This window comes from Dipodomys spectabilis, unplaced genomic scaffold (genome assembly GCF_019054845.1).
Source record: "Dipodomys spectabilis isolate Male_0828 unplaced genomic scaffold, ASM1905484v1 ptg000050l, whole genome shotgun sequence".
Classification (NCBI taxonomy): Eukaryota; Metazoa; Chordata; class Mammalia; order Rodentia; family Heteromyidae; genus Dipodomys; species Dipodomys spectabilis.
In genome coordinates, this window is record NW_024870727.1 from 1,287,868 (window position 1) to 1,308,578 (window position 20,711).

Genomic DNA, 20,711 nt, shown 5'->3' on the forward strand with positions numbered 1-20,711 from the left:
GTACTATGCAGGAGTGAAATAGGCAGACCTATTTTATACTGGCTTGAAAGTGTAAGAAAACACTCCAGGAAGAAAGATTAAAGCTGAGACCCAATGGATGAAATAATGAACAGAGGTGTCAAGTGTGGTGGAAGCAGAACTCTATGGACCCTGGGCAACTTAGCTATTAGCTTCTTCTAGAAGAAGACAGGAAGACTGGGTAGCTGAATTAGATGGAACAAGAGGGCCATGAATGGGTTACGTTAGAGGGGTGGGGGCAGGAACTTGCCCTCCATTTTTTGGTTGGTTGGTTTAGTATTTCTATTGTTATCATGCTAATTCAGGCCCAATTCAAAAATTACACAGAGCTCAGAGAAGAGAACCCTTATACATTGTAGGTAGAAATATACATTAGTCCAAACATTATGGCAATTTAGTCTTCTTGATGACATTTGTTGTTTGTTTTTGTGACAATAGTCATTTGGACTTGGATAAGATGGATTCTTAATATCATACTCATTTAAATTTCTTTCATAGCTAAGATTTCTACTTCATGTATTTATTAGACATTTGTACTTCTTTTGAGAATTATCTGTTCAATTCAATTGTCCACTTATTAATTTGATTACTCTTCTTTTAACATCTAACTTCTTGAGCTCTGTGTAATTCTTTTTCTGCTCTTATACTTTGTTTTATTTTTATTTTTTTATTATTAACATACTGTACAGAGGGGTTACAATTACATGGGCAAGATAATGAGTACATTTCTTATCAAGCATTGCAATCTCCTCCTTTGTTTACCCTTCACATCCCTTCCCAGCCTCCCCCCCCCCCCCCCCCCCCGCCCGTCCACCCAATCCTCCCCCCCCCCCCCACCAAAGTTGTAAAGTTCGTTTTCTACATGACAACTTGTACTTCTCATTGTTGCAACAGGTCCACCTGTATCCTTAAACAACTTGTTTTTCCCCTTCTCCTCCACAAATTATACTGACATCAAATATAGTGAAAGCAGGGGTTATACTGTGGGGGAGGGACATACAAAGCAACAAAGAAATAATCTTATAAATGCGTTAGAAACAAATGCATGAAAGAAAAAAAAATTTAAATACATATCTAAGGGTTCATTTTCCTAACCTCACATTATCTGACCTTTTCTGCTTGATTCATACATATACTAGATATTACAAATAAGGAAAACCATGGGACCTATGTTTCTTTGGGCTTGGCTTACTTCACTTAATATAAATTTTTCCAAGCCTTTCCATTTCCTAACAAATGGGACAATGTCATTCTTTCTGATGGAGGCATAGAATTCCATTGTGTATATATACCACATTTTCTTGATCCATTCATCTACTGAGGGGCATCTGGGTTGGTTCCATATCTTAGCTATGGTAAATAATGCTGCAATAAACATAGTTGTGCTGGTAGCTTTAGTGTGGTCTTGTTTGTAAACATTTGAGTAAATGCCCAAAAGTGGGATTGTTGGGTCATAGGGGAGCTCTAGTGAAGTCTTTTGAGGAACCTCCATACTACTTTCCAAAGTGGTTGAACAAGTTTACACTCCCACCAACAATGCAGTAAGGTTCCCTTCTGTCGACATCCCCTCCAGCATCTGTTGTTGTTAGAGTTCTTGATTATAGCCATTCTAACTGGGGTGAGGTGGTATCTCAATGTTGTTTTGATTTGCATTTCTTTTATGGCTAGGGATGTTGAGCATTTCTTCATGTGTCTATTGGCCATCCTTCTTCCTTCTTCAGAGAAGTTTCCCTTCAAGTCTTTAGCCCACTTATTTATCGGGCAGTTGTTTCTTTGAGGATTTGTTGTTGGAGGATTTAATTTTTTGAGTTCCAGGTATATTTTAGATATGAGACCCTTGTCCGTTGTATGGCTAGTCTGTGGGCTTTCTATTGATCTTGCTAACTATGTCCTTTGCCATGCAGAAGCTCTGCAACTTCATGCAATCCCATTTGTCCAACCTTTCTTTGATTTGTTGTGTTTCCGGGTCTCTATTAAGAAAATTTCGGCCTGGGCCAAGGAGACCTAGGGTTTCTCCTATTCCATCCTGTAATGTTTTCAGAGTGTCTGCTTTGACTCTGAGGTCTTTGATCCATTTGGAGTTGATTCTGATGCTCTGCGTAATTTTTGAATATTGACTTTTTGATAAAGTGTGTGCATTTTTTTCTTCCAATTCTGTGTATTGTTTCTTGATTCTGGAAATTATTTCCTTAGAAGTGCAGAAGGTTTTTATTCAATGCATTTCTGTTTGTCAATTCTTTTTCTATTTGCTGAGCTATTGGAATTATTTAGTAGCTTTGTGCCGATTCCAATGTTTTCTTTTTGGTGTCATGCGGTAACTTCAGAGTTTTGTGACATATATTAAAGTCTTTAGTCCATTTTGAATGTTTTTTAGTAGAGGGTAAGAGACAGAGATCATTTCAGTCTTCTACATTTGGATAGCCAGTTTTCCCAACTGGCTTGTTGAAGAGATTGTCTTTTCTCTAAAAAAATTTTTTTTTTGGCTCCTTTGTCAAGTATCTGATAGCTGCATAGTTTTATTTATGGATTTTCTATTCTGCTCCATTAGTCTACTTGTTTCTATACCAGTACTATGCTGTTCTTGTTACTCTGGATCTATAGTATAATTTTCAGTCAAGTACCTTTAGCATTGTCATTTTGGCCCAGAATTGTTTTGGTATTGAAGGTCTTCCATGCTTCCATAAAATGAATTCTTTGATTTTTCTATTTTCCTTTGATTTTGCTATATTCACAATTCTGCCAATTCACAAACATAATAGGTTTATCTGATCTTCTCATATCTTCTTGAATTTCCTTCCTCATTATTTTACAGTTTTCATTGTAGAGATCTTTCATATTCCTGGTTATATTTAGCTCTAGGTATTATTTTATTTTGTTTTATTATTTAGTTTGAAGCTATTGTGAAAGACATATTTTTCCTGATTTCTTTTTGCATGTTCACTGTTAGTATTTTGAAAAGTACTGATTTTTGTATGTTAATTTTGTATTCTGATATTTTTACAAGTGTTTATCAGTTCTAATAATTTTTGATGGCATCTCTTGGTCTTTAAGATAATAAGATCATGTCTTCTGCAAATAAAAATAATTTGACTTCTTACAGTGTATCCTTCACACAAGTGTGCACACACACACACACGCGCGCGCGCGCGCGCACACACACACACACACACACACACACACACACACACACCACCTTTTTTTTCTCTTGAAGGGACACATCATAAAACTATTTCTTTCCTTCCTTCTTTTCTTGTGACCCTAAGATTTGTACTCTGATATCCTTACACTTCCTAAGAAAATGCTCTACTGCTTGAACCACACTCCTAACTCTCTCTTTTACTTCTTGCTGGTCTTGGGGTATGAACTCAAAGCCTGGTGCTGTCTCTAAGTTTTGTGCTCAAGAGTAGCACTCTACCACTTTGCCATAGCTTCAATACTAGATTTTTGGAGATAAAGAGTCTCACAGACTTTCCTGCCCAGATTGACTTTGATCTAAGCCTCCTGACTAGCTATGACTACTGGTATTAGCCACATGTACCTAGATGCTTTATTAATTTTTCATTTAAGGTCTCATGATCTTTGTCTTAGGCCAGCCTCAAACTGATTTGCCTCTCTATGCTCCTTACCTTGTAGGTGGATTTATTTATGCACATGCATTACCACATTCAAGCTTTCAGTTTCTTTATCCATGAAAGGAGTCAATGAGAATGTTGTTGTGAAGATAAATGAGGCACATACTAAAGCGCAAAAGTTATAGGACATGGTAGATGATTAATAAATGACTCATTTGCGTTTTCTAGAGAATGTCCTTATGGCTGATTTCTCAAATGAGAAATGGGGCCATATAGTAGAGAGATGAGCTACTACTGGGAAATTTTCCCTGTACCTAAAATAAAATCATGGTTCTCTGTTACAAAAGACAAAAACTCTTAGACCAAGTGAAAAATAATAAACACCAATTTTAGATTTAGCATTTTGTTAAGTCAAAGACGAAATGTTTTAAAGATAATGGAAATAATGGAGAATTAAATTTTATGTTTTGGAGATACTGGAGAATTAAATGTGCTTATGTTTATTCTGATCTTTATTTGTATATGTAATTGTGGATTGGCTTTACACAATACAGTTTAAGAATTGCAAGTTTGGGCTTCTTTCTTTCTTTTTATTGTGAAAATACCATACAGAGGGGTTACAATTACATGGGCAAGGTAATGAGTGCATTTCTCCCTCCCCCCTCCCCCCCCCCGCCGCCACCAAAGTTGTAAAGTTCATTTTCGACATAACATCTTGTACATCTCACTGGTACAATGGGTCCACCTGTATCCCTATTTAAACAATTTGTTTTTTTCCCTTCCTCTTCACAAATTATACTAACATCAAATACAGTGAAAACAGGGGTTATACCATGGAGGAGGGACATACAAAGCCACAAAGAAATAGCTTATAAATATGTTAGAAACAATAGCAAGAAAGAAAAAAAAAACATTTGAGTCCTTATCTTGGGGTTCATTTTGCTTAACATCAACTTGTCTGACCATTTCTGCTTGTCTCAGACATATACTAGTTGTTGCAAATAAGGGAAACCATGGAACCTATGTTTCTTTGGGCCTGGCTTACTTCACTTAATATAATGTTTTTCCAAGTCCTTCCATTTCCTAACAAAAGTCCACGGATTGGGAGAAGATCTTCACTAGCCATACAATGGACAAGGGTCTCATATCTAAAGTATACCTGGAACTCAAAAAATTAAATCCCCCTACAATAAATCCTCAAAGAAAAAACTGCTCGATGAATAAGTGGGCTAAAGACTTAAAGAGAAACTTCTCTGAGGAGGAAATAAGAATGGCCAATAGACATGTGAAGAAATGCTCAACCTCCCTAGCCACCAAAGAAATGCAAATCAAAACAACACTGAGATATTACCTCACCCTGGTTAGAATGGCTATCATCAAGAACTCTAATAACAACAGATGCTGGAGGGGATGTGGACAGAAGGGAACCTTACTGCATTGTTGGTGGGATGAACCACTTTGGAATGAAGTCTGGAGGTTCCTCAAAAGACTCCACACAGAGCTCCCCTATGACCCAGCAATCCCACTTGATCACAAACAAGACCATACTAAAGCTACCAGCACAACTATGTTTATTGCAGCATTATTTACCATAGCTAAGATATGGAACCAACCCAGATGCCCCTCAGTAGATGAATGGATCAAGAAAATGTGGTATAGATACACAATGGGCTTATTTTCTGATGCTCCAAAAATCTTCATACATTTAAAGTATTAGAGATTAGATGGTCTTATTTCATTGCATTACTCTTAAAACTGACTGTAAACTCAAGAGCACTTTTATTCTGCTTCATGTTCAAAGCCTATAAATCTTCGATAATCTCACATGCAAACCATCTTTTACAAATAGTTACATAGTTAGTACCCAGTGTTTTTCCTTTTTAGGTTTTTTTCCTTGATCACAAGGTGTTAGGCTGTGTGAGGATCCTTGTGGTCTCTGCATTTCAATATCCCAGTGACTCTATTTTATATTTAAAGAATCAGAGCTGTTGCTTATTAGAAGTACAGTATTAAGTTGCTTTTTACTCTCATTATCCTTTCTCCATTAGAAGAAAACTCATCCAAGCCAGGGGCCATGTACTGCTTGATCTATTCTATTCTCAGAAACTAAATGGTGTCTGGTCCATAGCTGCTGCTTAATAATATGTGTTGCTTAGTAATATGAGAGAATTCATGATCATTATTTCCTTATCCCTCTATTACCAAAAAAATGAGGACACAGAATTTAGGATTCTTCACTATGTGTTTCTGGACAACCATGTGCCTTCCTCAGATCCAGATTCTTACATTTACATCAAGAAAATAGTTCCTTGCCATGAAGAGTGAAGGAAATCATACATGGGAGAAGACTTAGTACATGGAACATATGCTACAATTCTACAGACATCCTAATTTCAATCTTTTTAAAAAAAACAAAAACTAGGGTTTGAACCCTGGGCCTTGTGCTGACTAGGAGCGGGCTATATTACTTGAGCCATGGCTTTAACCTGGCTTTTAACCTATTATATTGAAGATGATGTCTAGAAAGCTTTTCTGCCTAAGCTGGCTTCAAACTGAGATCTGCTCGATTTTAGCCTCCTGAATATTTAGAGTTACCTGTGTATGTCACCAACATATTTGCATCTTTTTAAATGCTTTTTGCATCAAGTTCAGAAGTTAAAAAAAAAAAGGTAAAGGAAGGCTATAAAAGCTATAAAAGAGTTAGAAAATGGCAAGGATACTGAGATTTTCCCTCAGTAACTTTTATTTTTTTTAATTGATTTCTGTTTTTGACAAATTACCTTTTCTTATCTTCCAGTTTCCTACTCATGAGTTTTAAGTGAGCAGGCATAAACAGAAGGAAAGAAAATTTCAAATTTCTCTATTGTCCTTCAAATGCAAGAATGAGCCTCCTAGGCCCTTTTCTTGTTAGTTAATTTTCTTTTCCCTTGAAATAGAATGAGATCAGAGAAGCATTAGGACAGGATGATTCAGCACACAAATGCTTTGGATATTTGACTTATGAGAATAAAACAAAATAATTCATGTAAAGAAAATCTTAGCAAGGTATCTGTCCCTAAATAATACAATATTTATAATGATGAGAATGGTGGTAGTGATGATGGTGCCAATGAAAATTGATGGATAGAAAATTGATGGATAGTGAAAAGGTTATATTTTGTGTTAATGTTTTGGAGTTTTTGCAGATAGAAACTAGGATTTCACATATGCTAGGCAAGAACTCTACCTCAGAGCTCCAACTCCAACCTACCTTAAAAACCATAATGTAGAAAGTAAAAATTCAAATGTGTATACCATAATTTAATATTGGTTATAGTTTTGTCTCATATTTGCTTAGACATAACCTATAAAAACAAAATTATTTTTAAGATACCATCTTTAAATTTTTTTCTGTGGCAACATATACATTGAAATATATCAGGAATGGCATTTGTCTATGATGATTATTTCTGGATGCTTGATTTTCTTTAGGGTTACTAAAAACATTTCCCTTTGAACTTTTAATACATTAAATTAAAATTTAATATTTCTTTAGACAATATAGTGCTCTTTTAAAAAGAAAACTAAGACATAAATTAGAAGCAAACATTTCAATATTCTAATAATGCCATGATTGAGTGTGTATGTGAGTGTGTGTGTGTGTGTGTGTGTGTGTGTGTTTGGTGGGAGGTGGTGGCCCTGGGCTTAAAATAACGGCCTGGGTATTGCCCCTGAGCTCTTTTGCTCAAAGTGAACACTCTACCAGTTGAACCACAACTCTCCACTTTTAGTTTCTCTTCTCTTCTCTTCTCCTTTTGCTTCCCTCCCTCCCTCCCTCCCTCCCTCCCTCCCTCCCTCCCTCCCTCTCTCCCTTCCTTCCTTCCTTCCTTCCTTCCTTCTTTTTGGTTAATCGGAGGTAAGACTTTCATGTACTTTTCTGTCCAGGCTGGCTTCAAAATGCAATCCTCAGATCTCAGTCTCCTAAGTACCTAGGATTATAGGCCTGGGCCACCTGCATGTGGCTACAATGATTCATTTTAAGAGATGGAAATTTAAGTAATTTACATTTGTTCCTACGTTCTTTTTAAATTACACATTCCCAACAATCATCTTAAAGAGCACCATATTTGCCTATGCAAACAAAAACATCTCCCTTCCCCTCCACCAGGTCACAAATTCTCAGAGATATAGATGAATGCTCTTCAGGGTAGAAAATGAAGTTATTTTCCTCATCATATATGCCAGCCTAGTCTAGAAAATAGTAAGTTGGACATATGATAACAAGGCCTTCTTTTCCAGGTGGGGTGGTGTGTGTGTGTGTGTGTGTGTGTGTGTGTGTGTGTGTGTGTGTGTGTGTGCGCATGTTTGCATGTTTGCATGTGTGCTTATGCTTACCAGTACCAGGACTTAAACTTAGTGTCTGGTTCTCTTGCTCATGGTTGGCACTCTACCACTTGAACTATGTTTGCTGCTTGATTGCAGATGGAGTTCCTCAGGCTTTTGTGCCCAGACTGGCTTCAAGCCTCTATCCTCCACATCTCAGCCTCTTAAACAGCTAGGATTAGAGGCATAAACCATTCAAGATTGGCTTAATTTCCCATTAAAAATTTTATTGTTATTATAAGCCCTCTGGCTTACAGTTACATAAGTCAGGTAATGAGTACATTTCTTTGGGACAATATCACCCCTTCTCTTCTCTTGCTCTCTCTCAGTTCATTTTCCTTTTTTTTTTTTTTTTTTTTGTCGGTCGTGGGGCTTGAACTCTGGGCCTGGGCGCTGTCCCTCAGCTCTTCAGCTCAAGGCGAGCGCTCTACCACTTGAGCTACAGCGCCACTTCCCGTTTTCTGGTGGTTTATTGGAGATAGGAGTCTCATGGTCTCTCCTGCCCGGGCTGGCTTTGAACTGCGATCCTCAGATCTCAGCCTCCTGAATAGCTACGATTACAGGCGTGAGCCACCAGCTCCCGGCTTCATTTTCCATTTTTAATGAATGATTTTGTGTGCATATATAAGTGCATCATGAGAGCTCATTCTCTTGTTGATTTTCCAATCTATGGAATGGATTAAGCAGCCCACCTATATAATTTGGATCCAAAATATTTTCCAAAGGCTTATGCATTAAAAGCTTGGTCCCAGCTGCTGGCACTATTAGATGGTGGCAACTCTACTCAAAAGAAATAGGTCATTAAAAGAATGACTTTAAGGATGTATTCTCTCTCTCACATGCTCTCTCTCTTTTTCTCTTCTTCCCACTCTCCCTCTCTCCCTCTCCCTGTCTCTCCACTCTTCTCCTTTTTCCTCTTTTCCTTCTCTGTTCCTCTCTCCCGTTCTCCCTCTCCTTTCTGGAGGTCATGAGTTGAGCAACTTTGCTAGGCCACACTTCTGGAACTTAACTAAAAGGAATGTTTCCAACTTTAAATTGTTTTTCTCAGGTATTTTGTTACAGTAATGGAAAGCTAACACATCACCATGAAAATATGTTAGAGATATATAAATGTATCTTAATGATCCAATTTAAGCATTTTAACTTTATATGTTCATTCAGATCAAATCATTTTATTATCCTATATATGAAAAGAAATGCTTTCGTATCCTTGATCATTTTCTTTCTTGGACTAAAAATCCCAAAGAAGTCTAGTTTTCCTCTTCCAAAATAGTTATAATGTAGGTTTATGTTAGAAGTTGTTTGAAGTTAATTTTCTTATCTATCTTGTGTTTATCTTTAAGTCTCTCTTACTGTGATTCTGTCTAATTTGATTTTCCTTCAGTGTTTAATCCCATATTTGTTTAGAATGATTAGTATCATAGGCTCACGTTTTAAAGTTCTTTTACTCCATTTACAATCCCTGGGTTTCTCAAATACTGAAAAATTCAAAACTAGTTAATTTATTTATTTATTAATTTTTGTGCCAGTCCTGGGGCTTGAACTCAGGGCGTGGGCACCCTGCCTGGGTGTTTTTGCTTAAGGCTAGTACTCTTTCAGTTTAGCCACAGCTCTACTTACAAGGTTTTTGGTGGTCAATTGGAGATAAGAATTTCATGGAATAAACCCAAGAAAAAGAGAATAAAAAGGGGGAAAATCCACAAACAGTATAATAAAAAAACCTCTTGTTTCCATTTATTGGAGCATCATTTTATATAGTCATATACCATAGTTATTGAGCTCTTGTGATCCTCTCCTAAGAATATTCTCCTTTTGTAACACTGTGTGAATGTTCAGAGTGCTGTTTAATTAATCATGTCTAAGAGTAATTATTTGTCTTTTACTATCCATTGGGTTTACTTCTAATCATTATATTCCCTTTTGTCACTGTATTTGATTTCTGTATCCTTTGTTTTGTATATAAGTCTATCTGATTTGGAGAGGGGAATACAGAAGAATAGAAACAGTGGGACAAAGGTTGAACCAATTCAACAGTGAGATTCAGTAGACATTATATTGGAAATGAACTATGGGGCAGAGGTGAGATGGGAGGGAAAAACTGGGAGAGAATGGGGGAATGGCTGACACTGTCCATAAGGAAATGTACTCATTACCTGACTTATGTAAGCCCTCTGTACATCGCCTTTACAAATAAAATAAAAAATTAAAAGAATCTCATAGGCTTTCCTGCCCAAGCTAGCATCAAAATGTGATCCTCAGATCTTAGCTTCCTGCCTGAGTAGCTAAGAGCCACTGCTCCCAGCCCTGAAATTGTATTTTAAGGAGAACCCTACAACTATAATAGACATGGTATTCTTCCTAGCTGAGTAGAAATGTAGATCCTATGCAAGTTGATATGCTTTTTTCCTTAAAATGTTTAAAGAAAGTTTGTTTTCAGAGACACTGTGAACAAGATAACATACCACAGAAAGAAATTACTCATAGGTATCATTTAAAAAAAAAAAACATGAGTACTTCTTAAGACTTTATTTTCAGTATTTGTTGAAATTATCAGCAAACCTGATGTATATGAATTTGTGAATGACTGTGATTATGTACACAAACCTTTCCTGCAGAAGTTTTGATGGACTAATCCTAATTGAAATGAAGGAGCTTGAAAAGCTGTAAAGACTTGTTATAAGCAAAACACTAGCTTTATGTTGGCAATAACAGCCACAACCTTCTGGTCTTTTGATTTTTTAATTTGTTATCTACTTAGCAGTTCAGAGGTTTCAAATTCTTTTCAGTTAAATGACAATATCTCTTTTTGATTATTTTTTTACTATCATTGAGTAACTGTAGAGAAAAGTTGCCATTCACCAATGCAATTTATGAATATAGTGCATTTTAATCCAGTACACACATTCTCACCCACTCCTTCCAACCCTCCCTTCCCTCACTTATCTTAATTTTAGGTATGTATTGAAAATTTTGCCATCTAACAAAGCAGTTTATGTGTACAGTGCATCTTGATTTGTGTCATTACTTCAACATATTCACCCTCCTTTCACCCAGCCCTTCCCTTATATTTCTCAATTCTGTAGTCTATACATTTAATTCTTGTGTATTTGTCTCCCATCCTCCTTTGATTCTTCTATCCTCCCTTTGCCCCCCCTCCTCTCACAAGTACCCATTTCCTAGTGCTTATTTTGTTGTGATTTGATTTAGTTTTTATAAAGAATTACACCATTTGCACTCTTTGTAAGGTCTATTTTACTTTAGTTAACTTCATTTGTAACCCCTTGCTTACCATCCAGTATGTTTACTTGTATATTTATAGGCACATTCTAACTACAACAAATGAGGGAAACCATGCAACCTATGTTTCTCTAGGTCTGGCTTACTTTGCTTAATATAACTTTTTCCAAATCTTCCCATTTCCTTACAAATAGAATATCATTCTTCCTTTTCCCAGATAATTCATCCTGTTTGCCCTCGCATACCTTCCTTGGCACCTGCTTCCTTACTGACTCTGCACTCATGCCACTTTCACCTTGCTTCCTGAGGTATAAACCACAGTGGAACAGTGCTGAACCTAAGTCTGACTCTAGATCTGGTCCTGCTGGGTCTCTTAAGGCTGCTATCATCAGCTACCATAAACCGTGTGGCTTATAAGCAACGTAAAGTTGTTCTGAAATCCTAGACTATGGTGTCAGATGTGATGGCTGGTGGGGCCCCACTTCTTGGGGTATAGCTATCTTTTCACTGTGTTCTCACAAGTTGGAAAGGGAAAAAGAAGTTTCTGCAGTCTCTTTTTATAAGTGCATGGATCCCATAACTATAAGCCTTCCCTGCTCATACCATCACAATATATATTCAGTCTGGAGCAGGTCCTAAAAATACTATTTGACCCTAGGCAACACATTAAATACTCAGGGCATTGCTTTTATTGAGCTATAAAACAAATAATATCTAAGCTTTCATCAGCTTTGTGATTCTGTAGGTCATAAGTTATTATATTACGGTTATTAGTATAATACATTATTCTTGAGGAATTCTTAAGCTAGTCAGGAACCTACAGATCATTTAATCAAACTGAATAATTTTACCTACTACAAAATGAATAGATTAAATAATTTACTTTGTGTCAATAGGTAAGTGAGCAATAGGACTAGTTTCTGAGCTTTCTCATGACAAGTATCATAAGCAGTAATAAATCAAGCTAATGACTTAGTAAATGCTAGAAGGTATTGATTAAAATGAGATTTTTCTGGATTTAAAAGTCAAATCCTGTCATGTCAAACTTATGAATTATACTATATATTTTGAATTAATTTTAAAATAATCAGTTTGAACTAAACTCAAAAGGAAAATATGGGGTTTGAGAAACAAGTGATGTAGATTTCAGACATTTCCTAGTGCCACAGGCTGCAATGCTACAAAATGTTCATAGTCCTGGGTTACATTGTACTTTTCCTTAACTGAGTTTAATTGCTTCTTTTAGCATATTTATGAATTGAACAATATCCTGTTCGGTGTCTTTTTTGCATTTTGAAATTAATTGTATAACTTTTAAAATATCTGTATTGCTATCTCCTACTTTATGTACATTATTGATATATTTGAAATAACAAACACTGATGATTACTGTCTACTTAAAAAATTTGTAAGGCATACCCTTAGGATCTAAACGTCATTCTGACCCACATTTGCTCCTCTTTTTGTTTCCATGCCTCTGTGGGTAACCTAATCCTTCTCACTCCACACTCTAGGCACTGTATGATCCACCCTATTCAATTACTCATTGAGAACTGTCACTTACACAACCTGGATCACCACTCTTTATTGCCATTTCTATCTCTCTGGCCACCTTTCAGGGAGGGTACTCCCAATCTTCTCCCATCTCCAACAACAGTTTACTCTCTATATTAGTGATTCTTGGTATACAAGTGGTATCAGCATCATCTAGGAGCCTGAACAAATTGTACATTTTCTAACACTGTAACATCAGAAACTGCGTGGGTAGCCCAGCTGTCTGTGCTTTAACTCTTCCTCCAGGTGCATACATGTTGCATTAAAATGTGTGAGAACCTTACTAACCTCACCTGATTCACTTTTCTTTTGTCCTATGGAACGGTGAATCCTTTACTCGCTATGTTGGTCCTTCCTGCCGTGAGCTCTATATGCGCCTCCATTTCCACTGTTTTTCTTCACTCGGCAACTTCTCTCTAGTCGCCCCACCTCTACTTGAATGCCATTTTTTTTGTGCAGCTCTGCAACAACTGGAACTATAGTAGGGCTCATCCTGTGTATCCCACAGCACTCTGTGACATCATCTAGCTTGTACTAACTAACTCACTCTGTTGTATTTGTTGGTCCCTTGTCTGTCCCAGTCTCTAGAGACTCTGAGGGTTTTGACGATGTTCATTATGTTCACCAATGCTTTGTTTTACTCAAGCTATTCAGTATATGTTTAGTGATACTCTACAGGAATATCCAGACATACAATGTGTGATCCGCAAACATTTTTTAAGGAAATAAACTAGTGTAAGAATCTTATATTACTCAAGATGAGTAGTGCTTCCCATCCAGAGGCTGGATCTTGTACCTTATTATTCTAGACTGGAAATCTCTTCTAATTCCACAAACCTTGACTTTTCTTTATATACTTGCTGAAACTCTTAAACAGACTCCTGACCAGGGTGCTATCCTCAGTCATTTCTTATATTTCTTTCTTGTATGATATCAAGACAGTCAGTAAGCCTGAGTAAAAGTCATGTAGAAGTCTTTTATTAATACAGAGATCTAATAATTTATTCTGGCAGAAACCCTTCAAATCATCAATTGTCTTCCATTCTTTGCCAAGGCTTTTCAAACTGGGTGGGAAATTATTGGCTAGATATTTGTATAATTGTTTTCCTTTCATTGCCTTTGTCCTTTTGTGGCTCCAACTAATTGTTTGAGAGTGCCATTGCTACTTCTCAACTTCTGATAAGAACTGTCTCTACTGGTATGTAAAACTTAGGTAACTTAGCTTTTCAAAGAACAATGCCATATTTATTGGTGGTAAAATAACTTTTAGAATATTAAAGGAGGAGACAGGCCCTGAGGACAAATACAATGAGGAACTTCTGTATTTTCTTCATCTTGTGACTTAAAAGGATGAGTCTTATTGAGAAAGTGAAAACAATGTAACTTTTATTTTTTTTGAAATAGTTAAAGTTTTCTTTCTGAGTCAAATGCAGATAAGAAATTTCATTGGCTCCCACATTATTCTACTTAAGTGTATTAGGTTATTTTTATATAATCCAAGAACCCTCACAGAGCTAAGGGCACTATAATTGGGTGGAGGCAAAATACGCAAGGCCTTAACAAAACCATCTGCATCATATCTTTGATCTATGGCTAGCCAACGTCACCATTTCCATCATTTCTATCCCTGAATCTTCATCCTTCTCCCATTCTCTCCAAAGAAATAGATCCCTTACTACCTTTTGTGAGATAAATTCTTACATAGAATTGTATTTTGTAAAATAGTTAAAGCTGGTTTTGGGGGCTGGGAAGGTGGCTCAGTGGTAGAGTGCTTGCCTTGCATGCATGAGGCCCTAGGTTCGATTCCTCAGCACCACATAAGCAGAAAAGAAAAAGCCTGAAGTGGCGCTGTGGCTCAAGTGGTAGAGTGCTAGCCTTGAGCTGAAGAGCTGAGGGACAGAGCCCAGGCCCAGAGTGCAGGCCCCACAACCGGACCCCAAAAAAAAATTAAAAAAAATAGTTAAAGCTGGTTTTTATAAGAATATATTTTTCCGATGTGTAACATTCACTTGTTAAAGTCAGTTTTTTCCTCAAAAAGGCTAAAATAGAATTACTGTATGACCTAACAATTCAACTTCTTGGTTAAGTGTATATCCAGAGTTAAAAGCAGAATCTTCAAGTGCTATGTTCATATGCACACATTCATAATAACAGTATTTATAATACCCAATAAGTAGAAGTGACCCAATCTCTGCCTATGGACAAACAATAAAAATTTTACCCTTAAAAAGAAAGACAACTCTGACACATTTTACATCATGGGTAAAAATTGAGGACATTATAAACCAGTCATAAAGGACAAACACTTTTCATGTGTAGTAGCTAGAGAAAGTTGACTAGAAAGTAGAATAAAGGTGAGTGAGAAAAAAGTGTGTTGGAGAGAAGGGTAGAAATGAGGAGACTGGATTTGATCACTGTGCACTATATGGATGTATAGAAATACAAAAAGTGAAATTTACAGGCTAAGAGACTGAATGAATAGGCAAGAATGGGTATGTGTTATATGTAATATTTTTACTTAATCTTTATTCTAAAGAAAAAGGGCAAATATTGCATTAGTCTACTTATATGAGCTATTTATGGTATTTAGAGACATCAAAGGATAAAAACAGGAGCTAGAATGTTGATTGCCAAGGGCTAGGGAGATAGGGTACTGTTTAATGAGTGTAGAGTTTCAATTTTGCAAGATAAAGAAGTTCTAGAGATTGGCTGCACAATAGTGTGAATAAACTGCACACTAGTGACAATGAAATGTTAATATAATACATATGTTATGTGTATGTTGCCACAATTTTCAAAATGCAAATGCACAAGATAAAAAGAAATCAATGTATGAGAACAATTTTGAGAAATACAAAATAGTTTAAATCTTTACATTCATTGAGTGCTCTGCTCTGTATTAATTGCACATTTTTTAAAAGTCTTGTAGTATGGTTATCCTTTTGCCCTCCCTCTCTTCCTCCCTCCCTCCCTCCCTCCCTCCTTCCCTCCCTCCCTCCTTCCTCCTTTCTTTCTCCTTCCTTCCTTCCTTCTTTCCTTCCTTCCTTCCTTCCTTCCTTCCTTCCTTCCTTCCTTCCTTCCTTCCTTCCTTCCTTCCTTCCTTCCTTCCTTCTATATCTTCCTTCCTCCTTCCCTCTCTCCCCTCTCACCCTTTCTCATTCACCAAACAAAATCTCAGGAGAATCTTTAGAGAATCAACTAAAGTTAAAATTAAAAATAATTAAATCGGATCCAACTATTATTTTGATCAATTATATTTTGCTAGTGATTAAACAAATGGTTGGAAAAACAAATTGAAAACAAATGTGTTATACTCTTGCAAAAATCCCATTAAACCCCAGAGTTTTAGTGAACTGCATTTTGAAAAACACTGCTCTAGTAGACAATATTAATCTATGTGCTTCCTCTATGAACTCTCCATATATCTGCTGATCTTGTCTTTGCAAAACACAGACCTGACCTTGATATTTCCCTACTTAACCATGAGAATATGACTCTATTCCAGCAGAGAGGCACTCAGTACCAGCTGTACCTGGGTAGCACTGAAAATTCGAAATTCAAATCAAATAAATAGAATTTCTTTGAATAAAGTCTGAATATATTTCTAAAACTCCCCAAATGTAATGTACAGATGAAAATTAGAAATAAGAGACTTTGAAGAAAGTACACACACACACACACACACACACACACACGTGTGTCTGTGTTTTAAATGTGGCACACAAGATCCAAGGCTTTAGTCTTTCCCCAATTATGCTTAACTTCAACACATCTCCACATACTCTCAGACCAGACAAAGTTCCCTGGGTACTTGTGTAGGCAATCCCTTCCTGAGGGAAGGAACAGCTATGGCTGTTCTCTCTGACTCTGCCATTTCTATTTTATTCCCCCAAATAGTGAGAATTCACCTTGACAACAGAGCTCAAATACCACCAATGCCTTGTTAATCTATACATTTCTCACTCATTGCTTTATTACTTTTTCTTCTAATCAATAAAATAATTATAACAATATAGATTTTCCTCCTCACTTTCACTAATATTGGACTTATTATTGATGGGTATTCTTTACTAGAATGAGTAAATTAGTGGAGGAATAAATTAGTGAGCAAATGACTGTATAAAGAGAATGTTTCTTAGATTTCTAAGACATCTGATCACTTCACCTCTACATAACAATTTATATTCTATATGCTTTATAGACCTCCTTTTTTAACAGACATTTATGCATAATTTGTAACTTAGAAAAATGCTGCTATATAATTATTACCTGGCTGGATTCAAACCTAGTCTCTAAAATTACTAAGCTTATGCCACAAGATTTTTCTACACAGAGCTACTAGCTGGGTTTGGATGGAGAGGCTGTGGGGAAAAGGCCTGGTAATATGAATTTGTGACTGTAGTCTATGGAGAGGTTTTGAGAATCTAATTTGAAACTTGAACTTGTTTACCTTGTCCTTTCTCCTGAATTTTTCCCATCTTTGCTAACAAATGTCCCTCCAAAAGTTTAAATAGCTGAGTTCCTTTTAAGACTTTATAGATCACTTCTATTAGGCCTTAACCTCCATTTCAACACTTTGAATATTGTTGAGGCAACACAAAAGAGGGAGTTGTGACAAGATTATAAACAGTTCCATCTAAGTGCCTAGCCCATAACCCGGGCAGGCAGGGGAAGGACTGGTGAGCAGCACATCTTTCAAGTATGTTTAGAGGAATTACTGACACTGTGGTCCTCAAGCACTTGCAATGTTTCTGCTTGAAGAGTCTGAATGCAATTCATGGCAAAGGCTGTGCTTGTTGTATACTGCATCATTAAATAGAAATGACAGTTTGACTTTGTCCCCACTTGCATGCTCTGCATGCCAATTTATCCTAATCAAAACAGTTTTTGATTATTCTGTGGAAATCCAGTATAGTGCATATGTCATGAGAGGTTAAACTTGACAGAGGCATGTACACTTATAAGCATGCTTTACTTTTCTCAGTGGCTGTGTCCTATGGCTCATTTTCTCCTTCATAATGATAATCTCAAAAATAAACTTCAGACGTTAATGGAATCATTATTGAGCTGAACATTGTGTGTCTTTGTACCCATTAACACCACAATCAACATAGCATTCAGAATGCCCCCACAATAATAATTGATTCAGGAAGGTAATGATTTCCAAATGGCTGAGGAGTTCTTTTATGATGTGATATATATATATATATATATATATATATATATATATATATACATATATATAGGGGGGGGCAGGAGGCATTCAAAAGTAGCTTTTGACTTAAATTCTTCCTATGAGGCCTGTTTAGGGCATGCAACTTGAGATTTGAGGTGATCTTTTTTCTTCTATAAGTCTCCCTAGGAATATGACATATTCAATAGAGTGAGCCTCAGGATAGAATCTCTGCCAGCCCTGGATCTACAGAAGAAGTGTGGTGGATGTGTTAACTGAAAGAGTTCTCTAGTAAGTTGTATCTTTCAGTTTGGCTATAAAATTTATAGGAGCTCTTTGGAAAACAGACTTAAGTCTGGTACAATAATGGAAATTTTGGCTTTTAGACACATGCAAGTTCTTTGCAATATACTTTTTGTTATAGTATCTGGTTCATCCTGGACTTCATTAATTTTTACAAGGTTATGACAATTCCCAGTGGTGAAGTGGAGATAAAAGGTATGAGAACACCAAAGAAATTTTTGACTCTTAGAAGGCAGAAATACAATTAAACCCATTCAGAGGGAAAAATACATTATAATTTGGTTCACAGTATCTGCTGTTGTCTTATAGAGAACTGGACTGGATCCTTATGAAGGAGTAGAACAGTTCCTTATGAGGGAGTAGAGACCGAGCTTGGTCTTTGCAGTTGTATGGACTTGAATTTACATTTTAGCTCCTCCAAGTTTTTTTTTTTGGGGGGGGTCCAGTTGAGGGGCCTGAACTCTGAGCCTGGACATTGTCCCTCAGCTTTTCAGCTCAAGGCTAGCACTCTACCACTTGAGCCACAGCGCCACTTCCGGCTTTTTTCTTTTTGCTTATGTGGTGCTGAGGAATCGAACCCAGGGCCTCAGGCATGCAAGACAAGCACTCTACCACTGAGCCACCTTCCCAGCCCCTCCTCTAAGTTTTTATCTAAAGAATGTCTTAGTCATTTTCAGTTTATTTCTTCTTCTCTTGTTTTCTTTTTTTTTTCATTTATTTTATTTTTTGGTATTGGTATTAGAGCTCAAACTCAGGGCATCATGTTCTTTTTTGGGGGGGGGCATCATGTTCTTGCTTGTTCTTTTTCTCCTTCTCTTTCAAGGATGGAACTCTATTTCTAGAGCCACACATCCACTGCCACATTTTTACTAGTTAATTAGAGATAAGAGTCTCAGACTTTTATTCCCAGGATGGCTTTAAACTGCAATCATCAGATCTCAGCCTCCTGAGTAGCTAGAAATATAGGCATGAGCCACTACAACTTGGCTTTTCTTTGTTTTAAACAGAAAAGTACTCCCTTTGTTCATGGAAGCTATCATTTGTCACTGAGAGTTTATTGAAATTAAAAACACATCATCTGGATGGATGCAGGAGACTGTGTTTGTATGATTTGGAAAGATATTTCACAGAAGGATAATGTCCAAGGGGTTAGGATTAAGTCCAGAGATGGAATGTCAATGCCTTAGCATCTGGGGGAACAAACCTAAGCTCATAGATGGCAAGGGTTGTTATAGGGATGAGATGGCTGAGTGGAATGAGTGTGGACAGATTGTCAGAGTCATCACTCTTTACAGTGCTTCTTTGGAAAGTTCACAATCCATTGTGAAAAGGTGTTTCTGGGAGTTAACTGCAGATCTGTAACACACAATCCAACTGAACTACTGAATAGTGTACAGTAAAGACCATTTATTTTCTGTCCTCGTTTTGAAGCATACAAAAGGCCCCTGCTACCTATCACCCTGTACATGTTTATGGGCACTAAAGCTAAAGAAGGGCTGGGGTCCTCAGGTAGGTGACAAATGGAAGACAGGTGCACTAGTAGGATTCAAACCCCAGTGATCTTTTTTTTTATCAGGTTAGGAAATAATTTCCCCTCCTGAGCCTTAGTTTCTCAGAATTTAAATCAGGCAGGATGATGCTGAACTTCCTAGCACATGAATGTTTTGCGGTATCAGATCAAAGAACAATAATGGATGATGAAGCACACTGAAACCTGTAAACAATCACATGAAGCTGCAAGGAATTTTCAGTGTTCCCAAAGACTTCTTTTAGCTACGATACTCATCTAAAAACTTGACAACCTCATCACATTGATGTATTGATTTTTGTTTCTTTTTGCATATATGTGACCACTAAGGCACATAATAAAAAGGATATGAGTTATTCAATATTAGAACAGACAATTGTACATTAGCCAAATAAATAACTCTATTAGTAGTATGCCCTTGGAAATGAGAATTGCCAACATTTTTTCCATAAGAGGAGGCTGTGAAGAATGAAACCCTTGAAATGATATTGATGTAAGACTGTATAATTCAATTTACTGTACAAAATGGGATCTTGCACAGAATCATTCATTCATTTATCTACTCATCTCACTTTTAAGTGTTTTTATGTGTTAACATATTTCTTTTATATCTACTCTCACTTATGAATAATGCCTATATGTTGACAACGTTCAAATTACATTCTCTTGATGCAGTCTTCTCACTTCAATCCCAGCCTCATGAATCCATCTGCCTGCAAGGCATCCCTACTTAAGCACCTAATGTGCATCGCAAATTCACCATCCCCAGGAAGTTCCTTCCAATTTGCTACCATCCCCAACATACATGTTTATCCTGCTCTATCATAGACAATGAGTTTGATTTTCCAACTGCTTTGACCAAAAACTTGAAGATCATTTTTGATGTCTTTTTTCTGCCATACTATAAACCCATTAATTAGCAAATTTTGGCTCTGGTTTCAAAATATATGCAGAATCTAGCTAA

The 20,711-nt window shown here is 36.8% G+C and overlaps 1 protein-coding gene across 1 annotated transcript in view; it reads right to left on the reverse strand.

Annotated features, from left to right (window-relative positions):
- The window catches only part of Kcnmb2 (potassium calcium-activated channel subfamily M regulatory beta subunit 2), a 285,567-nt gene that overhangs the window by 200,349 nt on the left and 64,507 nt on the right, over positions 1-20,711 (reverse strand). The gene's annotated exons all lie outside the window — the stretch shown is intronic.